Here is a 14,022-nt window from a genome sequence, read left to right on the forward strand (position 1 = left end):
TTATGACTGGTTAAGAAGTGAGCCAAGGAGAGGTTCACTTTTATCAAACAAAAAAAATTTGATCTGGGAGGAGAAGACCCTCAGAGTTTCTGAATAAAATAGAAGCAAGTACCATTTACATTCAATCTGAGCCACATGACTCAAATAAAGACTACTAAGTGGTGCTTGGGCTGAGACCTATAGTAGACCAATCCATGGAAGCCAGAGTGAATTGGGTTTAAGGAATAGCATTTAAGAAAGAAATTTAGCCAGGAACCCTAAGATATCCTGCTGGGTTTCAGCCAGCAAAATTTATATTCCCTTGAGGAAAGCATCTTCAAGGAAGGGCATAATATCTCATGTAGATAGGGTGAGAAAAAGCAGGGAAAGGAAAGAAAAGATATAGGAGAAGTGTTGTTCTTGGATTGTTCTTATTTTTTAGAAAAAAAATCCTCAATCTCTAATTTGATTTTTGAAGTATTTTTTTCCGAGTTTTTTAACGAATTATTTTTGGGCAAGTGACAATTCAACTATACTCTTTGGGCTAAGAGAGGTTCTTTTTTTAAAATTTAGTATCCTCTGAAGATGAAGCCATCTTCTCTATTCTCATGGTACCTGTCTACTCTTGGGTTCCTTTAATTTGCCTGCTTATTTTTTTTTTTTAAATTTTTAGTAGCTTGTTATTACAATCACCTCTAATCCTGTGATTTGGGAGCAGTTGCCACTGGCCTTAGCCCCTTATAGGGTTATTTTCTGAGCTTTGTTCTGGGCTCAACTTCTGCACTCTTATCCCCCTCCAAGTCACAGTTACCCCCTCCCCACCCCTGCTAGAAATAATCTTGAACGCTCCAATGGCTACAATCTTCAGTTCTTTCTGTCTGGTCTGGAATCAAGAACTCGGGTCTCCTGTAAGTGCCCAAAGCCAGCAGGATCCCCATCCACTGCTTCTGCACTCGCCAGTCATGGGTTGATTCCTCCTTGCCCAGAACAAAACTTGGAGGATTCTGATATGGGGTCCCTTGTCAACAGAGGCTTCTTCAATCTTCCTCCTCTCAGACACTGGATTCTCTACGATTCATAAAGTAAAAATTCCTGGGGATGAGGTGGAGACTACTTTCCAACCCAGCTGCCTCCAGGGCTTGCCACTTGCTATTTCAGAGGAGCTAGTCAGGAAGTATTTACACTTCACTCTCGCTAAACTTCTGTCGAGGGAAGTTTCTTTGGATCTTCTCTGGTAGTCCCAGTAGGACCACTGTTCTGTCCCAACTATTATTTATTTTTGCTGCTCTGCATTCACTTTGAGTCACTATTTTGTCTTGTTTGTGGAAGAAATATAGAGAGCTTGGAATTTTCTGACCTACTCCCCTATCATCTCAGAATCCTCCCCTCCCACTGATATTTTCCGTACACAATATTTATTCTAGCTTGTCACAATGATACCTCCCAATAACCTTAGCCCAAGTTTCAGCTTCTTACCACTACCATTTCAGTTCCCATTATGCTTTGCAGAAGTTCTGACATTTATTCTATCCCATCTGTAAATCTTTGCCAGGATCTCCATTTTTTTATTTCCTCTGATTTTTTCCAGTTCTTTTTGAATATCAGTTATTTACATCCAAAAATATATGATCTGTACCTTCTACAATAATCACTATTTTCAATGAAATTAAGAATTTCAAAAAAAATAAAGATTGATTTACCAACATAATAAGCATATCTTTTAGAAGCAAATGCAGCATGAGAAAAGGCCAATTTCTATTCATGGAAATGGTCATCAGGAGACAGAAATAAAATTAGTTAAGGTATTTTTGTTAACAATTTAGATATTCTGACAATCAGTACTTTCATCATGTCAATTAATATAAATGTCTTATCAACATATGATATTAACATTAAAGTTTGCTGTGTAAACATGATGTTTCCATGACTGTTACTGTTTGATATCAGCAATTATAAGAAGGCAATATGATCAATTATATGCTATTTGAATGTACTCAGCAAGATCATAACTGTCAAAAGGTATCAACCCCATGATGCAAGAAAAGGAGTTAACACAAATATTATTAGAGCACAGAAAAAGTACAATACCACAACTTATGCTAATGTCAAATATCATCTGGAAATCAGTTATTTGGGAATTAATATAACTTCTGTTGTTTTTGTTGTTGCTGCTTTAATTAATTTATTTGTTTGTTTCCAGTTTTCTACAATCACTTCCATATGTCTCAGATTTCTTCCCCTCATTCTTCCACCTTCCTCATTCTCTTCCCCATCTTCCCCACTCCCTCCTCCCTCCCCAAGATAGCATACAATCTTATTATATAGGTTCTACACATACAATCTTATTAAACACATTTTCATCTTAATTATGTTGCACAGAAGGATTAAAAAGACTGGGAGAAATCATAAAACAAACCAAAAATCAAATAATACATAACAAAAGAGAAAATAATTTGCTTCATTCTGTGATCCAATTCCATAGTTATTTCTCTGGCTTTGTCAGTAATGTATTGAAATGCAGATGACTTATGTGGGTTTATTTTGTAACCTGCAACTTTGCCAAAGTTTTTTAATTTTTCAATTAGTCATTTACTTGAATCTCTGGGATTCTCAAGTATATCATCATATCATCTACAAAGAGGGATAGCTTAGTTTCTTCTTTGACTATTCCAATTCCTTCAATTTCTTTTTCTTCCCTTATTGTTGCAGCTAACATTTCTAGTACCACAATGAATAATAATGGTGATAATGGACATCCTTGTTTCATCTCCCAATACTATCCCTTCAGACCCTTAAATCACGTTGTTATCATCACATCATTTAATATACACCCATTTCCTCTATCTATGAATATCTCTTAGAAATCACAATAAATATAAAATCCTCAAGATTAACTATTATTGACAGCCCACAAAATACCTGTAAAAAATGACACTCAACAAATTCTAGAGCAGCAGAAAGGACATAATGACAGAGTTAAAGAGGTTTACAGGCAATGTTAACATGGAAGATGGACCAGAAATGTCTACCCTATGGAATGCTGAGCTCAGCGGAGCTCAGCCTCCCTCACACTGGGAGGAACAGGACCTGAACAGACCTCTGGAGCAGAATTCCAAGCAGGAGGGGTCTCAGCTCCCTCAATCCACAAGTGCCAAAGAAAGCTTCAAAGGTCAGTATTCAAAGGTCAGCTTTTCCAGCTGGGAGAAGGAGCAGTGGAGTCCCCACAGCACTGGCCCTAGGCGGCCACAGAGGTGGCAGCAGCAGCAGCCACAGGAGGCAGTTGGCTATTATGCTCAAAGAAGCAGCCTGGATTCACTGTTCAAGTGGCTCAGCTTAAACCTCTAAGGGAATTGAGCAGCTGATCTGATTCTCAGCCCTCAGCATGATACTGGGAGGAGGAGGAGCACCAGGACCCTTCTCTTGACAAAGGATTCATAACTCAAGTAAATGGCTGGGAAAATACTCAAAAAAAGGGAAAAAATAAGACCATAGAAGATTATTTTCTTGGTGAGCAGGTATCTCCTTCCATCTTTTCAGATGAAGAAGAATAATGCATAAGGTCAGAGGAGGTCAAGGCTTCTGCCTCCAGCACCTCCAAAATGAATATGAAATGGTCTCAGGACATAGATGAGCTTGAAAAGCAGGGCAACAGCATGCTAAAGGAGAACCAAAAAAATCTTGAGGAAAATAACATCTTTAAAAATAGGCTAACTCAATTATCAAAATAGGTCCAAAAAGACAATGAGAAGCAGGCTTTAAAAAGTAGAATTACCAAATGGAAAAGGAGGTTCCAAAGCTCACTGAACAAAACAGTTATTTAAAAAGGAGAGTAGAGTTCAAGGAAGCTAATGACTATACAATAAACCAAGAAATTACTAAACAAAACCAAAAGATTGAAAAAATGGAGGATAATGTGAAACATGTCATTGGAAAAAGAACTGACCTGGAAAATAGATTCAGGAGAGAAAATCTAAAAATTATGGGACTACCTGAAAGTCATAATCAAATAAGAGCCCAGGCATTATCTTTGATGAAATTATCAAGGAAAATTGCCCTGATATTCTGGAACAAGGGTGCAAAATAAATATTGAATGAATCAACAGATCACCTCCTGAAAGAGACCCAAAAAGATAAACTCTAAGGAATATTATGGCCAAATTTCAGAGTCCCCAGGTCAAGGAGAAAATGTTGCAAGCAGCTAGAAAGAAACAATTCAAGTATTGTGAAAATACAAACAGGATAACACAGGACCTGGAATCCTTTATATTAAGTGATTGAAGGGCTTGGAATGGGATATTCCAGAAGTCAGAAGAACAGGGATTAAAACCAAGAATCACCTACCCAGGAAAACTGAGTATAATACTTCAAGGAATAAGTAGTCATTCAATGATAGTGAAGACTTTCAAACATTCATGATGAAAAGACCAGAAATGAATAGAAAATTCGATTTTCAAACACAAGAATCAAGAAAATCTTGAAAAGGTAAACAGGAAAGAGAATTCATAAAGGACTTTCTAAAGCTGAACTGGTTACATTCCTACATGGAAGGATAATATTTGTAACTCTTGAGGCTTTTCTCAGTACAAATTCAGTTGAATCAGAAGAGATGATATCTCTAAAGAATGAAATTAAATTAAGGGGTAAGAGAGGAAAATATTGGGAGGAGAAAGGTAGAAGTGGAATGGGGAATACTATCACTCATAAAAGAGATTAAAAATCTTTTTCAATGGAGGAGAAAAGGGAGGAGATGAGAGGAGAAAAGTGAAGCTTACTTTCTTCACATATGGCTTAAGAAGTGAATAACATGCTCACTAAATTTGTTATGAAAATCTATCTTACACTACAAGAAAACAGGTGAGAAGGAGACAAGTGGGGTGAGAGGGATTATAAATGGAGGGCAAATGGGAGGAGTAATTAGAAGTAAACACTTTTGTAAAGGAACAAAGCTAAGTGAGAGAACAGAAAAAAATGAGGGGACAGGGAAGGATGGAGGGCAATATAATTAGTCTTACACAACATTATGGAAGTCTTTTGCAAAATGATACATATATAGCCTGTATTGAATTGCCTGCCTTCTCAGTGGGGATGGGTGGGAAGGGAGGGAGGGAGAGAAGTTGGAATTCAAAGTATTAGAAACGAATTTTGAGAATTGTTATTGCATATAACTGGGAAGTAGCAATTCTCAATATTTGTTGGGAAATAAGAACTATAGATAATGGGGTTTAGAAATTTATCTTGCCCCACAAGAAAAGAAATAAGATGGGGATAAGAGAAAGGTGGGGTGTGAAAGAAAGGAAGGCACATTGAGGGAAGGGGTAATCAGAATGTAAGGTGTTATGGGGTGGGGGGAGAGGCCAGATGGGGAAAAAATTGGAACTCAAAATTTTATGGAACTGAATGTTGAAATCTAAAAATAAATAAATAAAACTATTAAGAAGAAAAAAAACATTAACAAGTATCATCTCCCCATATAAAAATGTAAACACTTTGCCCATATTTAAAAACAATTTTTTCCCTTGTTTACCTTTTTATGACTCTCTTGAGACTTGTGTTTGAAAATCAAATTTCCTATTGACCTCTGGCCTTTTCATCAGGAAGGTTATTTCAACAATTTTTAGATTTTCTCTCCTGGATCTGTTTGTCAGGTCACTTGTTGTTTTCAATGAGATATTTTATATTTTCTTCTATCTCTTCATTCTTTAGATTCTGTTTGTGCGATTCTTGGTGTCTCATTGATTCATTGACTTCTACTTGCCTAATTCTAAGTTTTAACAAATTCTTTTCTTCAGTTAACTTTTCTATCTCCTTTTCCACGTGTCCAATTATTCCTTTTAAGGAGTTATTTTCTCTAGTTATTTTTTGTATTTCCTTTTTCCATTTGTCCAATTTTCCTTTAAAGTTCTTCCATTATTTCTTTTCTCATATTTTAAAATCATTGGCTAGATTTTTTTCTATTTCCCTAATTTGACTTTTAAAACCCTTCTTGAGGTCTTCCAAAATGTTCTTTGGGCTTAAGTATAGTTCATATTCCTCTGTGAATTTTCAGAAAGATTCTATGCTCTTGTCTTTTCTGGTTTGCCTCTTGGTCATACTGATCACCCTTTGCCTGACTTTTAAAGTGTATCTCTACTTCTGGAGTACAGAGAGGTCTGTCCCATTGTTCTTGTGCTTAGAACTTGAGGCTCTGTGTATTGTGGCCTCTGGTTCTTTCTGCTAGAAGCTAACTTGCTGCAACTTACCAGTGCTGAGCTGGCTGGTATGCCAAAGTAGAGGTCAGGGGAAGTCTTTCTGAGGTTTCCTGGAGTTACCCTGAAACTTGCTGCGTTAAGTGTGGAGGAGGGTTGGTCTGGCCACAGGAGGTCTCCTCTCATGTATACAGGCATGTCCAGTGGTTAGTGAACTCTGTTTGTGCTAGTGTCCTCCTGATTTCCCTGGCAGTGCTGAGGCAAGCCATGGGTCCTGGTGCCGACGATTGCTGCCTCCACCTCCCTGGGTTCCAAGATCTCCTCCCTGTTTGCTGAGGTGGGGGTCTCTGGGACAGTGCCAGTTCTGCACTGGTCCTCTTTAGCCACAACTAGAGAGACCCCCCCTTTGTGATTTTCCTAGTCTCTCAGGCTATGAGATTGTTTACCACTTCACCTGTTCTCACTGTTCCTGTATTTTTCCTGGGGACATACTGTCTGGGTTTGTCAAGGTCAACAAGGGGAAGGATAAAGCATTTACCAAGCACTCTGCCATTTTGGCTCCTGGAAGTTCAAGTAGGTGTCATATAGACATTTAAATTGTACTAAAAATCTCAGGAGCAGCAGCTGCTGTTATCTGGGATGTTGAGGTTCTCTATTGCTCAGTTCCACTGGACTTCTGTCCTGGGCTGCTGTGTTTGAGATTCCAGACTGCTAATGTTGCTTCAGAGCACCATGGCTTTCCTATAATGAGATTTGCATTGGTACAGCCTGTGTGCTGTGTGCTCCTCCTGCCCCATGCAACAGATTCTTCCTGTCAATATTCCAGTCTGTCCTGATTTTGGAAATTTGCCATACTCTCTCTCCTATTGGATTCTGCCACTCTAAAATTTGTTCATATTCTCTTTTTTGGAGGAGTTTGTCTTAGAGCTTAGATGAGTAGTTGCTCTCACTCTGCCATCTTGGCTGTGCGCCCTGATATAACTTTAAACAAAAAACTCCCTGTCTATGAAACCTTATAATATTTCCCAAAGGGTCAGAGATCAGAGGGAATAAGCCCCATGGAAAATGGAGGACACTGACTCAAGAAGTTAGGATCTTCAATATACAAAATACAATAAAAATAAACGCAAAACATTAACTTCCTCCTTGGAAATAAAGTGGAAGCTAAAGAAACACACAATGAAGTGGAATTGTTCCAGACTTTTATTGGCTCATTCGTCCTTACTTTGTAGTGATACAAAACATAAATTAAGTGCATTGATTAGCTAGTTTATTTCACTTCTCATATTGTCCTCCTGAAGTGGAGTTAAAAAAAAAAAAAGATATGTAGAGAGAGGTTGGAAATCTAATACCTAGTGAAAGGAAGACTAAGAGGGGAAATGCAATTTATCTATATGTTCATGCAAATGATACATTTTATACTGTTATACTATATGGTCTAAAACAAACTGATCTTGCCTCTTTATCTGTTTTCCTCTCTCCATTGCAAACTATCCAATTACGGTATCATTCACACAGTTGGAAAGTAATATATTGTCCTCTTCACAGGCTCTGATGATTAGAACTTCAATAAGCTAGAAAAGAGCCACATCAATTCAAATAATGGAAGGATTGTGAAGGACAGGGTGTATAAACAAAAAAACTGATGTAAATTGAGACTACAGGTTTGTTTGCTTCTAATATCAAGTGAAAACAAATAAAAGCTCCATTTGCTGAACTATAATTCTGCTTGGTATATATTTTAAGTGAAAAGGGGCATTGATTTTCCACAAATAAGAAACTGCAACATATTGTGGGCACATGCTTCTGAATTTAATTGAGTTTTTGATAAATGTTATTTATTTATTCTTCCTTCCAGTGAATGCAGTTTATAAATGGGAGACTCAGCTAATGAGACACAGAATGATGTCATCAGATGTGCCCCCAACTGTAGCTGATAAATGACTATCAATCTTTAATAGGTCAAATAAGACCAGACATGAATTTAAAAATCTATGAGTCCCTGGATTCCATAACTAACTTCGTGCAGTGATTTATGCCTAACTCTTACACTTAAAACATTTCCACCCAAACTTCTGGACATTCTCTTATACCTCTATGGTTCTGTAAGTGTTCGTTTTGGTTCAAGGAGGTATATTAGCATTGCTCTGATAGGAGCATTTTCATATTCTTTTGCTGGGGCCTAGGCCTCCACAATAGCCATCTCCTCACAATTTCCATGCCCAGGGGTTCCCTTTTTCTCCTTTTCTTCTACACTTTCTTTCTGGTGTATGTCAGGGTCATTGCTGTTATAGCTAATTGTGGGAGGTGAATATACTGGAAAATTTTTGTGTTCTAAGAAATGAGTAAAAATTATTTCAAATAGCTTAAAGTCATAAGTTTGTATGACTAAGCGTAAAGTGAGCAGAACTGGACTAATTTCTACTATAACATCAAAATTTTAGAATCGAACAATTTTAAGGACATTTATGAGTTGACACAAAATAAAATGAGACTAGCTAGAAGATCAATTTATACAACAATAATAATGTAAAAAGCAAGCAATTATAGTAGTGTTATGAATTTTGATCTGATTGTTTTCAAGGAGATCAACAGAAGATGAAAACTTCGGCTGATAATAGAATGACTTCAAAAGTATAAAATGGACCAGTGATTGTTGTGTCAGCAGGGTTATAGAACAAAACTGTCTAAAAATAATGAATACTTAGGACAAGAAAAAAAGCCCTTCACTTTTGGTATGGTATGGAAGACCATAGAAAAAAATAGCAGCATGACCTGGGGTGATTGGAATAATGATAACATATCACCAAAGAAAAGCAGAAATATTCTACTCCTATTTGATTCAGGTATCTGTCTGCTAAAGAAAATTATCTTCTTTCTGGCTATCATGGAGAAGAATGGCTCACAGGAAGTTAAAATTCCTTGTAAGTTGTGAGATAATATGAGAGCAAATGTCTTCTTTTGTCTGAGTTCAGTTTAACAGGCTCAGGTGAACCATATTCTGAAATAATGAATGAAGCAGTATGTGTGATTATTAATCCACTATTGGTGAAATCTAAAAAAACACAGAGAACAACGATGAAACAAAGAAGAAATACGGTTGTTCTGATCTGTAGCACAAATGTGATATGCACAGTGTCCACAATGGCCATGAATATTCCAGTGCAATTAGGAATTGTAAAATACCACAGACTCTCCACATGGAAGGCAGAACCAAAACATTTATTCAGACACCAGAAAGCCAAATCCATCATATTAACAAAAATCTATACACAATAACAATGTAGAGGACAACATCAGCTCCAAACCTTCCCCCTGCTAAGCTTCCCACAAACCAGCTCCCTTAAACAAAATTACAAACAAGCTCTTTCACTTACACTAGTCAGCCCCCTTCATCCTTCCTAACTCAGACTGCTCTCAAGACTCACTTCCTCCCAGCTCTCTCTAATTCTACCTCTTCCTGTTCCACCCATTCAGCAAACTCCTCCCACCACAGGCTCCATGTGACTCTGACTCATGTGACTCAAGCAGACCATAAGTGCCTATTAATGAATATGAAAGATCTCCCCCCTTAAATTACCATTACATGATCTTCTAAAGAACAAGAGGCAAAATAAAAAATTATAGATGAGTCAGTTTCACATTGAACTTTGAATTTTTTAAGATTTATTAAAATAGGAGATTTGTGAACTCCTAGAAAGAGAAATAATGACCACTAAGAGCCAGTCAGCATGCATTAACCCAAGACAGGTCACATGATAAATACTTAGCTTCCATTTTTTGCTAGGTTTACAGAATGGTAGGTAAGGGGAGATTTGGAGAGGCATATAAGCACGTATTTGACAACAAATTGCAAACTATACTTTTGGAAAAGTGAAAACATGGTATAGCTAGTAATAGAGTTAGGTATGTTTGGAACTGTTTAAAAGAATGTACTTCAAAAGCAATCAATTAAAATTATTTAACTTGAGCCCAGGAGCCAAGATAGAGGGGTAAGGAGTAAATTGCCATGACTCTCTCACATTCACCTCCAAATAAATATAAAGTAACACCCCAAAACAACTCCTGGAAAAGCAGAACTAGAAAAAATATGGGATGAAACAATCCTTTAGCCCAAGAAACTTGGATGATTGGCAAGAAAGGTCTGTCTGACTTGAGTGAAAGAAGAATGTAGTCCAGGACAGGAAGCTCCCAGAAATCCAGCAGCAAGCCCCATCTCAGCAAATCAGTGAGAGATTCAGAGCCCAGTGTGTGGTGGAGCAAGGAAATGGTAACGCTAGTACGCACACACACACACACACACACACACACACACACACACACACACACGCATAGACAGGGACATATTAGAAATTGAGGGGATGCCTATTGATTGGGGAATGGCTGAACAAGCTATGGTATATGAATATAATGGAATAATATTGTGCAATAAGAAACAATGAACAAATTTCAGAAAAAAAAAAAAAACCTGGAAAGACTTGTATGAATTCATGAAAAGTGAAATAAGCAGAACCAGGAAAACGTTGAACACAATATCACCAACAGTGTGTGATGATCAACTATGAATGACTTACATCTTCTCAGCAACACAATGATCTAAGACAAGCACAAAACACTCATGAAGGAAAATGCTATCCACATGCACATAAAGAACTGATGGATTCTGAATGCAGATGAAGGCATACTTTTTTTTTTCACTTATTTTTTCACTTATTTTTTGTGTTATTTTTTTCCCTTTTGACCTATTTTTTTTCCTTAACTGTGACTGATATGGAAATATGTTTTACATGATAACACATGTATATCCCCTATGTCAAATTGTCTACCACTTTTGGAAGAGGGGAAGAGGGAGAGGGAGAAGAAAAATTTGGACCTAAAACTTGCAAAACTGAATGCTAAAAATTGTCTTGACATGTAATTTGGAAAAATAAAATAAAATATCATTAAATCCGTTAAAATATTTAGCCTGGGAACTTTAAGATTTTGACTATGTTATTCTTGGGAGGTTTTGTTTTGAAATTTCTTCCAACAGTCAACCTGTGGATTATTTTTTGTTTCTATCTTTTCACTTTGATACTAAGAGATGTGGACAGATATTTTGAAATGTGAAGTCTAGGTTCCTTTTTTGGAGGGGGAGGTCAAACTCTTGAAACCTCAAAAAACATTATATAAATTGGTCTTCTGCTCATTTCATTCTTCATCAATTCCTTTGGGTTCCCAGGTTTATCTGAAATTGTTCCTTTTTTAATTTTTGCATACCACAATATCCCATGGAATTAATATATCATATTTCATTCAACCATTCTCCAGTTGTTAGGTACACAGTTGGTTTCCCGTTCTTGTCCATTAAAAAGTTTTTTTTTTTTTATTTGTACCCTTTCTTCACTTTTTACTCTTTTATCTTGTAGATGCTAAAACTTTGAAAGCCGTTGAAAACTGAAGAGTATCTATAAAAAGATGAGTGTAAGTCAAGCCAAATGAGAATTGTTTGGAGCAACTAGATATTTTAACCTGTAATAGATAAAATATGTGGATACTTTGAAGGACAATAGTGATTTTTGTGTGTTGTTCAAAGGGGAAAGCAAGTGCCAGTGAATGGAAGATAGGATTTAGAAGGAAGCAGATTTTACTTTATTATAAGGAAAAATCGTAACAATTAGTTACATTTCACAGAAATTAACTGATCAAACTTCTGAGGTAGTGAAATATTACTGATATTTAGACAGAGTCTGGATAAAATGCTGCAAGAAATTATTTGAAAAGTTATAATAGTATGGTCTTAAAACCTACATGCTTCTATGTTCTACAAATTAGCTATAATCTTACCATCTATGACGTCACAGAAAGAACTAATTCTCTCATGCACGTGAAATTCTTTCAAATATTTGAAGGGTATTATTATGCAGCTCTATTTTTTTTTCTATTCCAAGCAAAGAATCTTAAATTCTGTCATTTCTTCCTACTAGGACATGATTTCTGAAGTAATTATTGATTGGTTTTCCCCTTGGTCCAACTTTCCAGATTCCATTCACTTCCACGCTAAACATATGGTACATTATTGTACCATAAAGATATATTAATGCTTTAAAAATATATTGTCAATGGCCAATAACATATGCCCCAGAGGAACACTCTCCTGTAACACAGAAACACTTAAGCAAATCAAGTGATCACCCTGCCTCTTCTGATAATGTATTCTTAATATTACTCTTGATGCTTACCATCACTTTACTGAGAGGAGGCAGTCACATTTTATCAAGAGTCCTTTGTATTCAAAATTAATCATTGTATGGGTCCAAGTTCAGATATTGTAATATCATTTTCTTTTATATTATACTGAACATGAGAATTTTCTTTAGGATCAATATAATTCATTCTGCTTTGGTAAATAAAAAGCTTTACATGAGTTTTTGACTTCATGATATTTATTTTAGCTACATAATTTTGCAATATCTTCCTAATTTTTGGATAACTGTATTATGGTCATTTTGTTTTTATTTTTAATAGAAATATTTCTGAATGCATGACTCTTTTTCCTCTGAAAATTACCCCCTCAGTTATATGCCTAATAACATCAACCGATGCGTATTGATACTGTAGTCACTTTGTTACCAGCTACAAAATGAAAATAAAAATGTCTCCCACATCCGTTCTGATCATCAAGATTCTGTCTGAGATTCTCTGGGCTGTATATGCCCTACTGTCACATATGATATGATTAAACATAAAATAATGATTCTCAGATGATGCATAGACACAGCAAAATTCGAGACTAGCAAATTTTTCAGGGTATCAGATTTTATCATGGATCATATTGCTAAATTTAAAGCATCTGACCTTTGATGAGGGAAATGAGTTTTCTTTGTACAGTCAAAAATACAGTGTATGACTATTCCTTCCCCCAGTTAATGGTCAAATACTATAACATATTAATAAAATAATAGTTGAGTATCCTCATCAATGAAAGGAAAAAAATGGAGCAAGTAACTTGCCCTTCTCTAGGATAGCTTTTAAATTTGTGTTTCTGGCTTGAAATTTCACTGAAAAGGTTTATAGAAATCTTGAAAAATATAACAACTGTTAGATGCTTTCTCAAAGCTGATTGAGTCTACAAACTTTATAAGTCTGCCAGTTGGCAGCTCACTGTGTGAAGCTCAATGAATATACAGCATAACAGAAAACCATCCTGATTTGAGTGTTTTGGAGTCATTATTTGGATATTCTGAGTTCATAGTTTTAAATATTTCTAGTTACACTATTCAGTCAATCCAGGGTTAGCTGCCTATGCTCTTTGGTGATATCCAAGCATTTTCCAAGCATTCTGTTACATTTGCCACTGTCAATACTGTTTTAATATCAAGGAACTGCTCCTTTAAAGGGGAAATGCTTTAGATGGTAAGAATGAGAATCAAAGTGGCATTAAGGAAAGATGATTACCTAATTGAGTCTCTATCCTTGTAATGATTTGAAAATAAAGTTTTGGGAGCCAAGATGGTGGAGTAGAAAAGGCACATATCCTTAGCTGTTACCCCACAGCCCATAAAATACCTGTAAAGAAGAACTCTTAACAAGTTCTACAGCAGCAGAAGCCACAGAACAAAGGAGTGGAGGAGATTTCTGTTCCAGAGAGATGTGAAAAACTGACAGGAAAGATCTGTCACGCACTGGACACAGAGCAGAGCCCAGCCCTGCCTTGGCCATGCAGCCCCAAGAGGAATAGATCCAATCAGGCTTCAGAGACAGAATCTCCAGCAGCAGCACAGGTCCCTTAACCCACAGGCACCAAAAGTCAGTGAGAGGGTTTTTTCGGGTGGCCAAGAGGGGAGTGGGGTGTCCTCATAACTCAGGTCTCCTCAGG

The sequence above is a fragment of the Notamacropus eugenii genome, chromosome 6 (genome assembly GCF_028372415.1).
Source record: "Notamacropus eugenii isolate mMacEug1 chromosome 6, mMacEug1.pri_v2, whole genome shotgun sequence".
In the NCBI taxonomy this organism is placed as follows: Eukaryota; Metazoa; Chordata; class Mammalia; order Diprotodontia; family Macropodidae; genus Notamacropus; species Notamacropus eugenii.